The 17,758-nt window shown below is 43.8% G+C and overlaps 2 non-coding genes across 2 annotated transcripts; both read left to right on the forward strand.

The window, feature by feature from the left end:
- The first annotated feature begins 6,435 nt into the window (after nucleotides 1–6,435).
- On the forward strand, nucleotides 6,436–6,509 carry TRNAN-GUU (transfer RNA asparagine (anticodon GUU)). The gene has a single exon. It is a non-coding gene; the product is annotated as a tRNA-Asn (tRNA).
- A 5,949-nt stretch (nucleotides 6,510–12,458) lies between these two features.
- LOC135969028 (U1 spliceosomal RNA) lies at nucleotides 12,459–12,622 on the forward strand. The gene has a single exon (XR_010584082.1). It is a non-coding gene; the product is annotated as a U1 spliceosomal RNA (small nuclear RNA).
- The last annotated feature ends 5,136 nt before the right edge of the window (nucleotides 12,623–17,758 follow it).

Here is a 17,758-nt window from a genome sequence, read left to right on the forward strand (position 1 = left end):
AAAAATAATAAATAATTAAAGAGAAAAAATAAAAATTAAAAAAAAAAATCTGGAAGTTCTACTAGACAGACTTTAAAACAGCTGTCTTAAAGGTGCCCAAAGAACTAACTAAAGGAAGATGTAGCAGAAGACAAGAAAATGACGCATGAACAAAATGAAAATATAAATAAGGATAGAAAACCAAAAAAGAAAGAAAAAAGAAGTGCTGGATGTGAAAAGTAAAATAAGTGAAACAAAAAATTTACTAGAGAGATTCAAAGTTAAATTTGAAGAAAGCTGATTAGGCAGAAGAAACAATCAGTGAACCCGATGATAAGGCAATGGAAATCATCCAGTTTGAGGAACAGAAATTAAAAAAGATTGAAGAAAAGTGAGTAGAGCCTAAGTGACCATCAAGTGGACAACATATGCATTGTGGAATTTCTTTTTTGTTGTTGTTGTTTTTTGGGGGGTGGTGAGGAGATGGAGTTTCGCTCTTGCTGCCCAGACTGGAATGCAATGGCACGATCTCAGCTCACCACAACCTCTGCCTCCTGGGTTCAAGCGGTTCTCCCACCTCAGCCTCTCGAGAAGCTGGGATTGTAGGCGTGCACCACCATGCCTGGCTAATTTTGTATTTTTAGTAGAGGCGGAGTTTCTCCATGTTGGTCAGGCTGGTCTCAAACTCCTGACCTCAGGTGATCCTCCCGCCTCGACCTCCCAAAATACTGGGATTACAGGCATGAGCCACCGCAGTCAGCCTTGCATTGTGGAATTTCTAAAGAAGAGGGAGAGAAGGTCAAGAGAGAATAGTTGAAGAAATAATGGCTGAAAAGTTTCCAAATTTGATGAAAGAGATGAATACAAACACAATAGCCTAACAAACCCCAAGTAAGATAAAGAGACCTACACCAAAACACAGTATAATCAAACTTTCAAAAGTCAAAAAAAGAGAATCTTTAAATCGATAAGAGAAAAGCAACTGGTCATATGCCATAAATATTTAATAAGATTATCAACAGGTTTCTCATCAGAAACTTTGGAAGCTGGAAGGACAGGAAATCAAAAGCTGCCAACAGCCAGGAGCGGTGGCTCACATCTATAATCCCAACACTTTGGGAGGCTGAGGCGGGTGGATCACTTGAGGTCAGGAGCTCAAGACCAGCCTGGCCAACATGGCAAAACCCTGTCGCTACTAAAAATCCAAAAATTAGCCAGGCATGGCCCAGCTACTTGAGAGACTGAGGTAGGAGAATCACTTGAACCTGGGAGGCAGAGGTTGCAGTGAGCCAAGATTGCACCAGTGCACTCCAGCCTGGGTGATAGAGTGAGACTCCATCATAATAAACAAACAAACAAACAAACAAACAAAAGCTGCCCATGAAAAGGAAAAGGATCAATAAATGGGTATTCCAAAAAGTCAAAAGTCACACAAATATCAAGCCAAAATAAACTGGTTCCCTGACTGCAAATTGAACCCAGGCTATGGCAGCAAAAGCACAGAACTTTAAGTACTGAATTGCAAGGTAGAGCAGACTTTACTGTGAATCCTGGAAGGGATCCAGAGCAGGCAGTTTAAGCTTATGAAGAATTTTAACTTTGTTTTGGGTCAAATTTTGTTCTTTCATTTAGTCAAGGGAATTTTTTTCCCTACACAACACAGATAATATTGTCAAGAGAATTTTTAAGGGTAGCCATGGCACTAGTATGTGCCTTTCTTTAAATTTGATCTTCCTATCAACTGTTTAAAATAAGAGATCTCTAAAATCTTTTTTTTTTTTTTAATTCAGGTGTCTAAGGGATCCATCTTCAGTCCACTGTCAACTAGAATTTAGAATGGTGTAATTATTCCAAAAGCAATTCAACCAAATAGCCTCTTTGTGGAAAGCCCAGGATGTCATTTTCCAGGTTAACTTCCTGGGAAGGTCATACAAGAGGCAATCCCAATGATTGCCCTCCAAGAAAAAAGTTCAATGCAAGGAGTAGGCCACAGATGGTTAAGGATGATGTTTGCCTCCAGTAACCCACACATTTGTGGGGGCTTCCAGTCACAGACCTGTGAATCTGTTATACCAGGTAGGTCCTCTTGGGATTGAGCTTTCCTAGGACTAACCAGGCAACAAAAGTTGAGACGACAAAAGCCTTGAAGGGATGGGATTTCTTAAGACAAATCCCAAGAGCTTGACATAGTCAGAGCAAACAGTGTGCTCACATTCCCAGCCATTTTCAGACAGGCCACCTACTATGACCTGAAAATTACCACCTCTTTCCAGATACCGAAAACCAAGAGAAAGTGCTCCCACTTGGTCACAAGTCAAGCTCTCAAGGACATCAAATAAGATGAGAAGGAACCTCAACCAGTACCCCCTTTTATGACAGAATAACACATAGAGACAAAGACAAAGGAACAGACAATTTCTGGGAAGAAAGGGATTAAACAATTTGAATTGGTACCACAAAGTACCAAAAAGCACACCAGAGTCACTACACCCAAGACTAGTCACACAAATCCTTTTCTCCTATTAATCAAGATTTTGGAGAGGGAAAAGAAAGAAACAGTGATTTTTACTATCCACTTGAACAGATTCCACACAGAGAAGGAGGCCGGGAGCCTGGCTGGTAAAAAAAATTCTTACCCTTATGACAGCTGATCAGATCCTGGGTTCTTCACTGCAGCTTCCAGAAGAGCAAAGCTTTGCTATCCTGCTTACAGCTCCAAAACTGTAGAGGTCAACGGAAATCCCCTCTTAACCCTCTGAAGTTTCACTCCAAAATCAAGTCACAAAAGGCATATTAATTGGAGAAAAGGCATAAAATGTACTAACATGTACATGGGGAGAGTCACAGAGTGATTACCCTACCCTACCCACAATGGGATGCAGAAGCTTATATACCATCTCAAGGTAACAGAATGAATGAGAGCTCAAAGCATGGCCAAAACCAGGTACCATCAGAGTCAGAGGTATATCCATTTATTGTGGGAAAGACAGGTTATGGGAGGGAGAGAAGAGGAGGCTTGGCTAGCAAAGTTGGTCTTAATATGTAAATGAAACCTTACAGGTAGCAGCTCTCAGAGAGAATAAACCCTAAAAGTTTCTTTCAGACCTTTACAGGTGTCAGGATTTCAGTTCATCTCTCCTAGATCTGGGCAAAGAAAGACTTGGCTGCATCAATGCAGACTCTCTACAGATGCAAATCTCCCCAACAAAAGACAACATTGCAGGGCTACTTCTGCAGCTGGCTCTCTGAACAGACATCTCAAAATATGTCAAAGAAATGTATTTTGGGGTAAAATATTTTTAATTCCTTGACGTCTACATCCTGATGCACCTGCCATTTCAACACACCACTGTTGGTGGCAACTCCATTCTTCCCTACACTCAAGCCAAAAAAACAGATTCTCCTTGAGGCTAGTCTGTTTCTCACAGCACACATACAATTTGTCAGAAAAATTGTTTCCTGGTTGGTTAATTACAGACTTTGATCTGCCTAATCTTTCTCTTTCTTGGTCTCTGAATTTTGGCAAAGGAGTCTCCTGATACAGGCGGGATCGATTCTAATGAGGAGTCTCAAAACCGTCAGACATTTAAGAGCCTTAATCTCTGGGTAGGGTTTGGGCTGCCCTTGAACCTTTCCTTTGGGCCTACCCGTCAAAATCAACCTGGCCAGGCCTGTCTTCAAGGCGCAGGGGCAGGGCCAGGTCCTCCTGATGCTTCTTGAAGCTTCTCCTGCCAGGTTGGCAGCCACCCTCCCCTTCCCTGTGACCTGCAGAGAAGCTCCAGGGGACATTTATTCAATTTGCTAGGAACCCAGGAGGCACAGGTGCGAGGTGACTCTGTGGTTCCCACCGCACCCGCCGCCCTCCTTGGTCCTCTCGCTGTCTCTGGTGGGCAGTAACGTTCCGGGTGAGCGTGGGTGAAGATACCCAGCCAGGGAAGGACCAGTAGGGAATGGCACCAGCCCCTTAGGTCCTTTGCAGTAGGGATCTGAAAAAGGTCTTGAAGAAATAGAACGGGAGAGTTGGGAGTAGATCAAAGGGAAAGAAAGAAATCCTGGAGATTTCCTATCTGAAGGCACCACGAAGAGAAAGGCCGCCTCCTCTGGGCCGGGTCCTCACGTCGCTGGTGAACCGAGTTCCAGTCTCCGTTGGAGACCAAATCAGTTGACTTTGGCTTGACTCCTAGTGAAGAAGCCATATTTTGTCCTCCCCTGTTTAGCTCTTGATCCTGAAGGACTTGATTGTCTCTCTCGGGCTTTTGATGGATTCCAGGGATGCAACTGAGAAGTTTGTATTTAATGCACTTACTTGAAGTAAGAATAATTTCAAGTATTTTTGCAAAGAAAAATGTTTCCTTTTGCACTGAAGACATTCAGATGTGAGGAAAATCACTCGGCTGGGGAAAGCAAATGCTGTTGAGAATGTCTCACAAACACAAATTACACGTCAGCAGGTAGGTTTGACTCTCAGGTTGGGCACATTTTAAGTGCACTGTTGGTGGAACTTAAGATGAATTAACGACATTCATGATTATTATTTTAGTTTTTTTAGTAAAATTTAATATTTTAATTTAAATACACAATCTGAAAATTATATAACCAGCACAAGAAACCGGCTTTATGCCATTTTTACAAACACAGGAAAGAAAGATACTATAATGACAATGCTTCATTAATGGCAACATTTTTAAAGTACCTTGAGAAAAAAAGTTAACCTAGAATTCTATGCAAAAATAAAATTTCAAAACTGTGAAATTACAGTGAAAAACATACAAAAGCTAAAAGAATTCACCAACCCACACTACAAGAAATCTTAAGAGTCCTCCAGGCAGAAGCAAAAGGATACCAAATAAAATGTGGGCCCATACAAAGAAACCAATATTGGAAATGGCATTTAGAAAGCATGTACTACACATTTTCTTATAATTTAAATGTTTTAAAAATATTTGACATAATAAATAAAAGTAATAATAATGAATCCCAAAGCTTATAATGCATAAAGTAAAAATATATAACACTGGGATAAAGGCCAGAAAAGGAGGTATAATGACACTTGAAAGCAGACTGTGATAAATTAAAGATGTATCCCAGAAACACTAAAGCAGCCACTGAAATAAGAAAAGGGTTATAGCTAATAAAGCAACAAAAGAAAGAAAACGGAATGAAGTAAAAGCTATGTAAACACTATCCCGGAACAACTGCTCTCCAGGCCTCCACCCTATAGAAATATACCAGTGGGCAATGAGAAGTGTACAAGAATGATGCCTGCAGCACTATTTGTAATCATAAAATAATGGAACCAACATAATTTTAAAGATACATGAAAAGAGTTTTATTTATTTAGCAAACAGACAATTGAACAAACAAACAATGGAAGCAAGTCCTTTGCCAAAAGGAACACAGAGGGTCATGATGATGCTACTCCTCCAAGGATTTCAGGGTTCCCAGACGCCTAGTTTTCTGTTTAGTTCTGGAAGATGTTATTCTTGGGGAGCAACAGGTCCTCGAGTTTGGGGCTCTTTCAGGTTCTCTCTCCATTTCCCCATTCTGCTACAATAAATAAACAAACAAAAACAATTCTCACTTCCAGAAGATCCCGCCTGTGCCTCTGCATGAGCCTTTCAGGAGGTCTGGAGGTCTGGAGGTCTGGTCCACCGCTCCCCGGCGACTTTCCCAGCTTTTGCTTTTCCCCTCCCCCGCTCCCGCTCTACGGCCCCAGGACCAGACCACGGCCCAGCTGAGTTCCCGCGGCTCCACCGCGCAGAAGGTGCACTGGAGGCCCTGCCAGTTGCCCGCCCCGCGGGGGTGCCGAGAAATCAACGATTTGTAAACAGAACTTCCTCACGGAAAGTATCTCTTGATTTCCACTCTCAGGGTTCTTCAAAGGACTAAAAGCTAAAGGCGACGATGGATTCATTCGGCAAGTCCTAGTCGGGCGCCCTGGTGAGTGCCAGACCCTGCTCCCCGCAAGGGGACCCACGAACGACCCTCGCCACCATCCCTGCCCTGGTGGAGCCCCCGTGCGGGACACAGGATCCGAAGATGGCAGCGGCAGCTCCGCAGCGGCCCCGAAAGCAACTGGGCAGGGTGGGCACAGGCTCCCTCACTGGGTGAAGGCGGCGCAGAGAACGGGAAGAGCCATCCTGGGAGCCCACCGTGCGTTCAGCTTCCCTTGGGACCCCAGGCGGCTCGGGCTGGGTCGCCGACCGGGGAGTTTCTGGGGGCTTCTGAAGAAGGAGAGGGGCAAGGCGGGCGAAGGCCATTCGGCTCTCCCTCTGGCTCCAAAATCTCCTAACGCGCAGGTGTCCAACGTGACCAGCGCGACTCACCGCTCTAATCTCTCTGGTTTTCCAAGGCCTTGCTCAGTCGTCCTGCCGGGCGGGCCCTGAGAATAGAAGGAAAGGAGGAAGTTTAGTGAGTGCGCCCTTCCTGTATCGCCTAGTAAGTTCGAAAGCACTTGTCTCTGTGGCGCAATCGGTTAGCGCGTTCGGCTGTTAACCGAAAGGTTGGTGGTTCGAGCCCACCCAGGGACGCTTACTGCAACTTTTAAAGCATGCGCTCATTGTCAATCACTAGGCAAACGGGGAAGATTTTATCTTCCCGGAGTAACAAACCACTAATTTATGACTGATCCATGTCAAGGACCAGCCCACCTCCCGGACCAGATTCTTAACAGGGTATCTCCTGAAATGGCAGGTTTACACCTGCGTAACTCAAGAATCCTGAAACAGAGACCTAGGAACCCACTTGTGGTGTGATAAAATTCTAATTCAGTCCGTTATACGCTTAAACAAGTAATTTACGTGCCTCCATTTTTTCATATTTTAGTAATAGGAGTCCAGTAGTATCCCCAGGATGTGACTGGATTTACTGATTGTTCTATCAATAATGTGACCAGTGGAATCAGTCATCATCATAGTGATCCTCTCCATTTTTGAAAACAGTATTTTTCCTCAGTTTGTGCATGATTTATTTAACCCTTTTCAAAATGTTTTTGTTAGCCAGGCATGGTGGCATGCACCTGTAATCTCAGCTACTCGGGAGGCTGAGGCAGGAGAATTGTTTGAACTTGGAAGGTGGAGGCTGCAGTGAGCTGAGATCGCTACACACCAGCCTGAGCAACAGAGTGTGACTCCATCTCAAAACAAAACAAAAAAAAATGTTTTTGAGATGAGGTTGGTTTCATGGTTTTAGGATTACAAAGAATGCTGCAGCCACCATTCTTGTACACATATCTTTGGTCATTGTGGAAATGTCTACACCGCAGATATTTCTATAGTGTAGAGAACTGGATGCGCCATTGCTACATTATAGTGTTTATATAACGCTTCTAATTTGAGTACATTCTGCAAATGTATCTTTCACGGGAGCAATACCTAATAATATTCCAATATGAATATTTACAAGAGGAAAAATGTGCAGATGTGCAACTGAGCTTCGTGCCTCTCCATGGGGCCCATGTTCATAAAATGGTGGCATTAGCTATCTGAGAGTGGAGTTTGCAGCCCTCTGAAGTCAAAAGCTGAAGCAGAGGACATGAAAACCCTCACTGCACATCCTCTGTAGTCTGGCCAGAATCATTCCTAGGTCGGTGGTCTCTTATCAGGAGGGAATGCTGCTTGCTTGCTTTGTCAAAACCACAAAAGGAAGGGAAAGTGTCAGGCTGCTGGTTGATAACAGTAGTGAAGCAAGTCTTTCAAAAGGGTTGGTTTGTTAACCCTTAGGGAAAAAAGTCCTAATTCTTACCAGATGGTGCCATGCAGTTCCAGGCTCTTGGTGTCCCAAACAAAGAACTGTGCATGACACACACAAAGCAGCAAAGCAAAGCAAAAGTTTATTAAGTACAGTAACACTCTCAGAGTGGGGAGAGTGGGCTGACCTCTGGGAGATGAGATCAGTATTAGTTTGGTGTACTTTGGGTCTTTTCATGTGTGGTTTTTATTCTTCTCTTCACAAGGATGCCTACTCTTTAGCCAGTGTTTGCCTTTAGATTGATAGGTGGGTTGCTTAGTTACTTTGGCCCTTGTGTGCTTGCACATTGCCTCCATCCCATAATTTTAAGTACATGCATGATATGTAGTCCAAATACATGAGTTTTAATGAGCTCATTATCATATGGAGTCAGGTTAAGGATACTTTTTTTCTTGAATGCACATGTCTATCTCTGAGGAGCTGCCCCTTTACTGCTTTGGATCTTGCCAGCAATGGGGATCCTTGCTGGGTTTTTTTGTTTTTTTTTGTTTGTTTGTTTGTTTTGGTTTTTTTTTTTTTGAGACAGAGTCTGGAGTGCAGTAGTGCAATCTCGGCTCGCTGCAACCTCCGCCTCCCAGGTTCAAGCAATGCTCCTGTCTCAGCCTCCTGAGTAGCTGGGAGTACAGGAGTGCACCACCACGCCCAGCTAACTTTTTGTATTTTTGGTAGAGACCAGGTATCTCCATGTCGGTCAGGCTGGTCTCAAACTTCTGACCTCAGGCGATCTGCCCGCCTTGGCCTCCCGAAATGCTGGGATTACAGGCGTGAGCCACCGCACCCAGGCTTGCTTGCTTTTTTTAATCTTACTTTTTGTTTTGGCTACTCAACTTCTGCCTTTTATTTTCCTTCTTGCTCTCCCACCCCATCACCTTGCTTCTGTTTCTGCTTTTACTAATTCTGCCTTTTATCCAACTTCCAATTCCCTCTGCTGTTCTGCCTATAATGGCAGTTAGTGAGGGAGGGGTTTTAAGGGGGCATGTCCGACATCCTATCCTGTCACAGCCAGAAACAGCTTTCAAGGCTTCTCTGAGGTCCTGTCAGCCAAGAGGGAGTCCATTCAGTTCGTTGTAGGGCCTAGGGCTTATTTTTATTTCTCAGTCCTGACAAGGGAAGGCTGGATTAATGCAGATTCTCTCCAGGTGTAAATTTCCCCTACAAAAGATAGTTTTGCAGAGTTACTTCTGTTTGCTGGCTCTCTGACAGTCGTCTTAAAATATGCCAAAGAAATATATTCTGGAGTAAAATATTTTGATTTTTTCATTATCTACAGCTTCACCATGCTGACAGCGTCCAGTCCAAGCATACCTGAAGCCTTTCTTTTTAAAAAGCTTTCCCACCCTTCTGACTGCCTTCAAGTCTCTACCAAAACACAAGTAACAGTGGCTGACTCCCTGCTATAGCAAACTCAGAATAAATAGCTTTTGCTTTTTTTCATTTGGTTGGTCTTCGTTTTTTTGCAGAAGCTTCAATGTAGAGTTGACAAGGACTCCATCTTTTACCAAACTTTAGTGCTTTCCTTTGAGCCCTTTTCTCTATTGGTTTCTGAAAGTCCAGTTTCAGAAAATAATACTGTTGAGTCTAGCTTAGCAAAAGTCCTCCCAACCACCTTTGATAGCTAATCAAGTTCCTCTTAGTAATTTTCCATCCACTGACTTTCTTATCTTGCAATTGGCTATAATCTTCAACTCTTCCTGCTGTATTTGAGGTTGAGCTCAGTTCTCTGCTGGTCTCTCTTGCCTACTGTAGTACATAAAATCCATCTCAGGTTTTTAACAAGTGTCCAGGGTAGTCCCTCTGAAACTACTTTTGCAAAATTCTGACAATAAGAGAAAGCTGACATGGCTGACTCCATCTTGGTTCTAGCCTCACAGGCTGGCTGTCTTTGCTCATTCCTGTGCAATTTCTCCCAAGCTCTCTTTGGGAAAAATTGAGTTTATAGTTTAAATAAGAGGTCCCCAACCCCCAGGGTCACAAGACAGGTACTGGTTCATGGCCTGTTAGGAACCCAGCTGAACAGCAGGAGGTGAGCTGCAGGCTTTCAAGCATTACCCCCTGAGCTCCGCCTCTTGTCAGATCAGCATCGGCATTAGATTCTCATGGGAGCTCAGACTCTATTGGGAACTGAGCATGTGAGGGATCCAGACTGCACACTCCTTATGAGACTCTAACTAATGCCTGATGACCTGAGCAGGAACAGTTTCATCCAGAAACCATCCACCACCCCCTTCCATGGAAAAATTGTCTTCCATGAAACCAGTCCCTGGTGCCAAAAAGGTTGGGAACAGCCAAAAAGATTTGTTTAAATGATAACCTTCCCCAAAACTAAGTTACCCCTGTAAAACTAATGAAAGGCCACCAAGTTAGGAGGATGAAAGGGGCATGAATTCTACTAAGATGTATGCCTCATTAAATAATTACCAGTCATTATTCCAGAGGTCACAAGATTTGCAGCTTCCCCAATTACTGCTGTGAAGAACATCACTATTGTAGAACCTAAGATTGGCCTCTTGAGATGTCTTTTCAGGCTTTTGCATTTCTGACTACTGGATGGCACCATTTGGCCCGAAAATCAACCAGTCCCTTTGACCCCACCCAGAAGCTGACTCAATGCGGGAGGGCCATTTCCACTTCCCTGTGATTTCATCCCTAACGATCCGCACTGCCCAAACCTTAGCGCCCTCCCCACCAAACTATCTTTGAAAAATCCCTTACCTCCAAGCCTTCAGTGAGATTGATTTGAGTAGTAACTCTGTCTCCCACAGGTTGTGGCTGGCCTGTGTCAATGAAACTCTTTACTGCAATGCCATGGTCTCCACGAATTGATTTTGTGTGTACAGTGGGCAGGAAGAACCCATCAGGCGGTTACATCTGCAGGATGGTGCCAGTTCTTTCCACAAAGGCTGGTCAGACACCCAGAAAGTATTTCTCCACTACTACCTGGACAATGTGTCTCCCTGTCAGTATCCAGGGAATGGGGCCTGGATCAAGTATTTAGTATTCAGCAGTTGCTACACTGTCACCTAATCCCTCATTTTCAATATTTTGCCATGCCTTCCGGTGGCCTAACTGGCTGCCATGCCACAGAATCTTTACTTTATGGTCTCCAAGGAGAACTCTCCACTCGATGTTTTGTGATTTGAGCAATGGAATAGAATCTGATACTGGTGGGCTGGGGGAGGTTCCTCGACCTGGTTTGACCTTGATCATAGCTGTGGTGTCCAGGCTCTTGACACCATCTTGAGAATGAAGTCAAGGATGAGTCAGCAAATAGTGAAAGAAGAGATTTATTGCAAAGCAAAAAGTACACACTCAAGAAAGGTGAGTTCGGGCATATCCGAGAGAGAACAATGGGTTCTGGGGTTTCATCTTGATGGGTTTCTTTAACCAAAGAGTGGAATATTCATGAAAATTCCTGGGTAAAGGTGGAGATGTCTCAGAACTGTGGTGCCATTCATTTTTACATCAAATATTGGTCTCAGAACTGTCATGGCACTGGTGGGTGTGTGATTTAGTATGTTAATGAGCATATAATGAGGGCCTAGGTAAAACCTGTGTCAAATCCAGCACCACATTGGGTTTAGTCAGTCTTAGCCAGCTTGGTCCACACCCTGGTTTTTCAGCATCTTCTCAGCCCGTAGCCTCAAGTCATGTAAATCTGCTGCCTAAAATTTGTTATTCTGTGACCACCCTGTATTATTCCTGTCTCAAATCTGCTTGTAAATATTCAAATGGTTTTTGACTTGGGCATTCCAACTTTGCTTACCTCACAGTGTTTCCTGTGTTATAATCCAATATAAGAAAAGATGATCCAGACATGTGTTAAACATCTCAAATAAGATGGATCCCAGGTATTTGTGTCAAATTTGGATTATTTTGGTTTTTGTCTTCGCAGAATATAAAATACTAACATGAGGTAAGCACTAAGGTCTGGAGATGGCTGTGCAAGAGATGACAAAGTCCAACACCACGCTTGAGAGTGTTCAATCATCTCTTCTGGGGCAGCATAATTTTCTACAATACTGAATTTGGAAAGAAAAAAAAAACTACGAGATTCATGAAACTGGACAACTGTCTTTATAACATTACCAGTGATAAAATCAGTAAGGAAGGCTGGTTTACAGTCATCTGAGCGGCCTCTTTACTTTCATAAATATGGTTTCTTGCTGATATTGAATGGCTTCCAATTTCAAGCGTAATGCTACATTACATGGCTAAGGGTGTGAAGAGAACCGGTTTCTTTTGTAATCTTAAACGTTCTAGTCCGAGAATTAAAAGCCATTATTTGAAGAAGGGTGCCCAGGGTCCAGCTGGCCGCCCAAAGGTTGCTTCACAACTCAGGCTAAGGACCCGCTTCTTTGAGAGAGAACAGATGCGGTGGCGGAGGCAAAAAGGGAGAGGAAGACGTCACTTCCTCTTGCCGGCTCCGGCAGCGGGTTGGTCGGCTAAGTGACAGAAAAGCAGACGGGGACTGGGAAATGCACTATCGGTGACATCACGGATAGGGCGACTTCTATGTAGATGAGGCAGCGCAGGGGCTGCTGCTTCGCCACCTGCTGCTTCGCCATGAAGGAGTTCCCCTGCCATGAGAGCGAGTTCAGGACTGCTGGTCGGAACTGAGAGTCCCAGCTGTGTGTCAGGGCTAGAAGGGCTCGGGAGTGCGCGGGGCAAGTGACCGTGTGTGTAAAGGGTGAGGCGTATGAGGCTGTGGCTGGGCAGAGGTGCCGGAGCTCATACTTACCTGGCAGGGGAGATACCATGATCACGAAGGTGGTTTTCCCAGGGCGAGGCTTATCCATTGCACTCCGGATGTGCTGACCCCTGCGATTTCCCCAAATGTGGGAAACTCGACTGCATAATTTGTGGTAGTGGGGGACTGCGTTCGCGCTTTCCCCTGAGTTTGTTGTAGATTAAAAAATAGGCTATACGCTAAAGGTTCCTTTCTTCTACTGGTTTGGGTCTTGGGTGGCGTCTTAAGTGCAATTCTTGTACAAGTCACCATTCCTTCCCCCGCAAGACAAATATGAAGCGACATCCCTTGTGAGCCTTTTTAATACAAGCTAACTCGCGCGAAGGCCGTACAGCTCTTCCCTTTCTAAGAGGGACTGCTTCTTGAAGAGATTGGTCCATGGTTTCCAGTCTCTTGGGTCCTCACGCTGTGTAAAAATCTTCGTGTTTTTCCCTATCCCCCAGTCACCTTTTACACAGACTCTGCTTCTAACCGCAGCCCCCACAGGAGTTTGTGGGATTTCTGCGCTAGCGGGGAATGTGTTCTCACCTCATAGAGCCAGGTATAAACTAGGCAGACGGGCGCTGTTCTTTGGGGTGAAAGCAGAGCCTTTGGGGCTCTTAGTGTCCCCTTTGGCTGTAGACATAACAGGCTTACTTTGTTTAAGGGAACGGCTCTGCCGGCGCACAGGTGCCCTAACGCAATTCATCTAGGCCCCCAGGTCAGAACCGCAGTCTCAACTGTCTTGGCGGAAATGCGCTGCGATCCGCCCTGAAATATAAGGCGGGAAATTTTATGAGGAGCCGGGTCCAGTTTCCCTGCTGTCTCCTGCCGTTTACATATCTAGTCTTTCTTCAGACTTTATTTAAGCGACAGCTTCTTGTTTGATGTCTCGCTTCCACATCCTACATCCATTGCCAGGCAACTTTCTAGATAGCACTCCCACCCATCCTTCTGCCTCCAAGCAGCCCTTTCCTATTTCTGGCGCCAGCGTCCTCCCCCTTCCCTCTTTCTTCAGGCCCTGGCTTATCACCTTCATGGACAGAAAATACTTAGCTCTCTCTCAACCTGCGGTTTACACCTGACACGCGTCAGTACCCTGGCAAATTCCTTAATACTCCTTCTCAAATAGCACTGTAAATTCATCTCTTTTTAACTCCCAGAAGTATCTAATTGGTTTTGTCTCTGCACTACATGAATACTAGTATCCACTACAGAAGAAAACCCCAGGCCTAGCAATGGCGGTTCTGGACATTTTGCCAGCCTCTCCCAGGATGTGTTTTCTGACCTCACCTACTTCTGATCAGCTGAGGTCAGGAGTTCGAGACCAGCCTGACCAACATGGCGAAACCCTGTCTAAAAATACAAAAAAAAAAAAAAAAGAACGAAAGAAAGAGAGAGAAAAAGAGAGAGAGAGAGAGAAAAGGAAGGAAGGAAGGAAAGAAAGAGGAGAGAAAGAAAGAAAGAAGAAAGAAAGAGAGAGAGAGAGAGAAAGAGAAAGAAAAGAGAAGAGCCGAGCGTGGCGGTGTGTGTCTGTAATCCCAACTACTCGGGAAGCTGAGGCAGGAGAATCGCTTGAACCAGGGAGGCGGAGGTTGCAGTGAGCCGAGATCACGCCATTGCATTGCACCCCAGGCTGGGCGACAGAGCGAGACTCTGTCCAAAAAAAAAAAAACAAAAAACAATTAGTCTATCTGTGACATATTATTGGAGACAGTAGAATCCTGCATGCAACAGGCACTTGGTGCAGATCTGAACCCACTGAGCTATTGGCTTATGTTCCCTCTGTTCTATTAAGTATCATGAGCAGAAATTGAGCTTTTTGGCTTTTACCCACTAAGTATGGCTATAGGACAGGTCTCTCTCTCTCTCTCTCTCTCTCTCTCTCTCTCTCTCTCATTATTGTATTATTATTTTTTGCCATCAGTGTGGGTTTTTGATTTTGATGTTATGAAGTGAATTTCTGGGGACAATCTCTGATGGGTGTTGTTGACAAGGATCCAGTCCCTGTTTGGTAATACATGACAGCTAATCTGCTCTGTGAGTCTCTTTTATTGTCTATGTATTGTCCTGAGAATAATGGTATTTCCTGATATTTGAGACTGCAGCAATGGTAAGTTGTTCATATCTTGTCTTTCAAATGTCTGGTAAAAATTTTATGGGCCCAGTAGTTGTCAATATCTGCAAGAGTGGCATCATTGTTACAAGAGTGATCTTACTACTCAGTGCCTCCCCCCCCACCAAACTTCGTTCCATAGGAGCTCTTGGCTTTAACAAATTTACTATATCTAAAAGAAATCTTAGTACAGGAAAAAAACTGAATCTGTAGCATGTAAGGAGCAGTGTTCTGTGATTGGTATATTCAGGTTTCTAACCAGCTTTAAAATTCAAGTACTTGTCCTTTAAGGATTAAGTTTAAACCACACTACAGAAAGGAGAGAAAAGATTTATATGATCACATACAAGCAATGGAATCAGCAATATGGGCACTTTTCACAACCATACAAATCAAATGTAATAATCTCCAGAACATTAAGGAAATTCAGCCCTTAATGAAAATGAATGAAAAGAAATTATTCACCCACTGTTATATGCCCTGGAAAGAGAATGTCCTGCCGGATTCAAAAGGGTATCACAATATTACTCAGATTTTCAGCAATGAAGGCCCTCCAAGGATCTAATGATGTTAATATTTTCAGTTTATTTCCTTCACTGATAAACATTAATAGATACCATTCATTGCCTCTGTTTTCACCTTAAGTGATGTTACTTAGCGCAATTCATTTCCTTAGAATGCCCCCTAGTTTGGTGGAAGGAATTCTCCTGCTTTATAAATATAGGATATTTTCTCATGAAACAAACTGTCATACTCTTTCAGTGAAGTGAATAGACAAATTAGGTCTCTAAAATTTTAAAGGAGTCACTGCCCCAATTATCTTAGGAACAATAATAATCACTAATATAAAATTAAAATAAGAATATTAAGCCAGGTATGGTGACTCATATCCGCAATCCCAGCACTTTAGGAGGCTGAGGAGGGAGGATCAATTGAGGTTAGGAGTTGGAGACCAGCCTGGGCAACATAGTGAAACCCCTGTCTCTACAAATTTTTAAGTATTAGCTAGTTTTTAAAAGTTGGCCGGGCATGATAATGCATGAGGGAGACTGAGGCAGGCTGCAGTGAACTATGATTGCACCACTGCCCTCCAGCATGGGTGACAGAGTAAGACTCTCAACTCAGGAAAAAAAAAAAAAGAAAAAAGAAAGAAAATTAAGAATTTGTTGAAAATTGTTTTACTACAATGCTAGGCTGCATGTCTTGTGCCTGTACTCCCAGCAACTTAACAGGCTGAGGCGGAAGGATTGCTTTAGGCCAGCAGTTGGAGACCAACCTGGGCAACAGGGCAAGACCTCATCTCTAAAAATATACAAGGCAAGCTGAACCAGGGGGATCTCCTGAGTCCGGAAGTTCCAAGTTGGTCAGCTATGATTGCCCCGCTGCACTCTAGCCTGGATAACAGAGCAAGATCCTGTGCCTTATTTTTTATTTTATTTTATTTTTCACTATTTATGCTTATTTATTTATTTAGTTTTGAGACAGAGTCTTGCTCTGTAGCCCAGGCTAGAGTGCAGTGGTGCGATCTGAGCTGACTGCAAGCTCTGCCTCCCAGGTTGAAGCTATTTCCCTGCCTCAGCCTCCAGAGTAGCTGGGATTACAGGTGCACGCAACCACACCCAGCTAATTTTTATAGTTTTAGTAGAGACAGGGTTTCACCATGTTTGCCAGGCTGGTCTCAAACTCCTGACCTCAAGTGATGCACCTGTCTTGGCCTCCCAAAGTGCTGGGATTACAGGTGTGAGCCACCTCGCCCAGCCTACTGATGCTTGAAATGTGAGGTTTCATTAGGGAAAAATTTTCTTGTTGAATTTCTAACATGAAAAAATACTAGATTTAGCTGTAGATTAAATGAATGGTCTTGATAGTTTGGTACAATGAAATAAATGAAATGAAGCTGATAGCAGAGAGGAATCTTTGATGCTTTTGAACAATTTAAATAATGTAAATATTTAATATATAAAGACATGAAAAAGTTCATTATCTTATTATTATTTATTTATTTATTTATTTATTTGAGACAGAGTCTCACTCTGTCACCTAGGCTGGAGTGCAGTGGTGCAATCTTGGCTCACTGCAACCTCTGCCTCCCAGGTTCAAGCGATTCTCCTGCCTCAGCCTCCTGAGTAGCGGGGATTACAGGCTCACACCACCACAGCTGGCTAATTTTTGTATTTTTAGTAGACATGGGGGTTTCACCATGTAGGTCAGGCTGATCTCGAGCTCCTGACCTCGTGATCTGCCCACTACGGCTTCCCAAAGTGCTAGGATTACAGGCATGAGCCACTCACCTGGCCCATTACATTATTTTTTAAAAATCAATGTGATTCTTTAGACAAATTAGAACGGTTTAATAATCTTGGTTAGGCTGGGCAAGGTGGCTCATGCCTGTCATCCCAGCACTTGGGGAACCCGAGGTCAGGAGTTCAAGACCAGCCTGGCCAACATGGTGAAACCCTCTCTCTACTAAAAATACAAAAATTAGCCGGGCATGGTGGCGGGCTCCTGTAATCCCAGTTACTCAGAAGCCTGAGGCAGAAGAATTGTTTGAACCTGGGAGGCAGAGGTTATAGTGAGCCAAGATCGCACCACTGCACTGTTCCAGACTGGGCAACAGAGTGAGACTCTGTCTCAAAAAAAAAAAAAGTATAAAAAATTAAAATTACGTATTCAAGTGAATTAAATATATAACAATAAAAAGGAGGCCTAGCATGACTAACTGCATTTTACTCCTAACCCTTCCTACCCTGTGGTGATATCTTTCAGGCTAACTGCTTTTTCTCATTTCTGCACATAGGCCAAGCTATCATGGGAGGGATTTAGCTTACAGTTTAACTTTAAAGCACAGATGACAATAATCACTTCCCCAAACTGACTCCTGAGAAGATAAAGAGGTTGTATGCACAAGTAACAGTGTTATGTTGAAGATTTATAAGAGCAGTGTGACCTGACAAAGAACAAAGAATTTTCACCATCCCCTTGGGCTCTCACTGCAGCCCATAAGTCTGTCATTGTCAGACCTCTTCACCTCAACCACCTCCTTCTTCCTCCCTTCCCTAACATACAAGGAACTTGAAAATCGTATTAATTTAAGATGGTTCTTTAGTATATTAGTTCACCATCTGTTCAGTTTGGTGGCTTTCTGGAATAACGTCACCTTCCCTGCCCCTACACCTTGTCCTTCGACT

This window comes from Macaca fascicularis, chromosome 1 (genome assembly GCF_037993035.2).
Source record: "Macaca fascicularis isolate 582-1 chromosome 1, T2T-MFA8v1.1".
Taxonomy (NCBI): domain Eukaryota; kingdom Metazoa; phylum Chordata; class Mammalia; order Primates; family Cercopithecidae; genus Macaca; species Macaca fascicularis.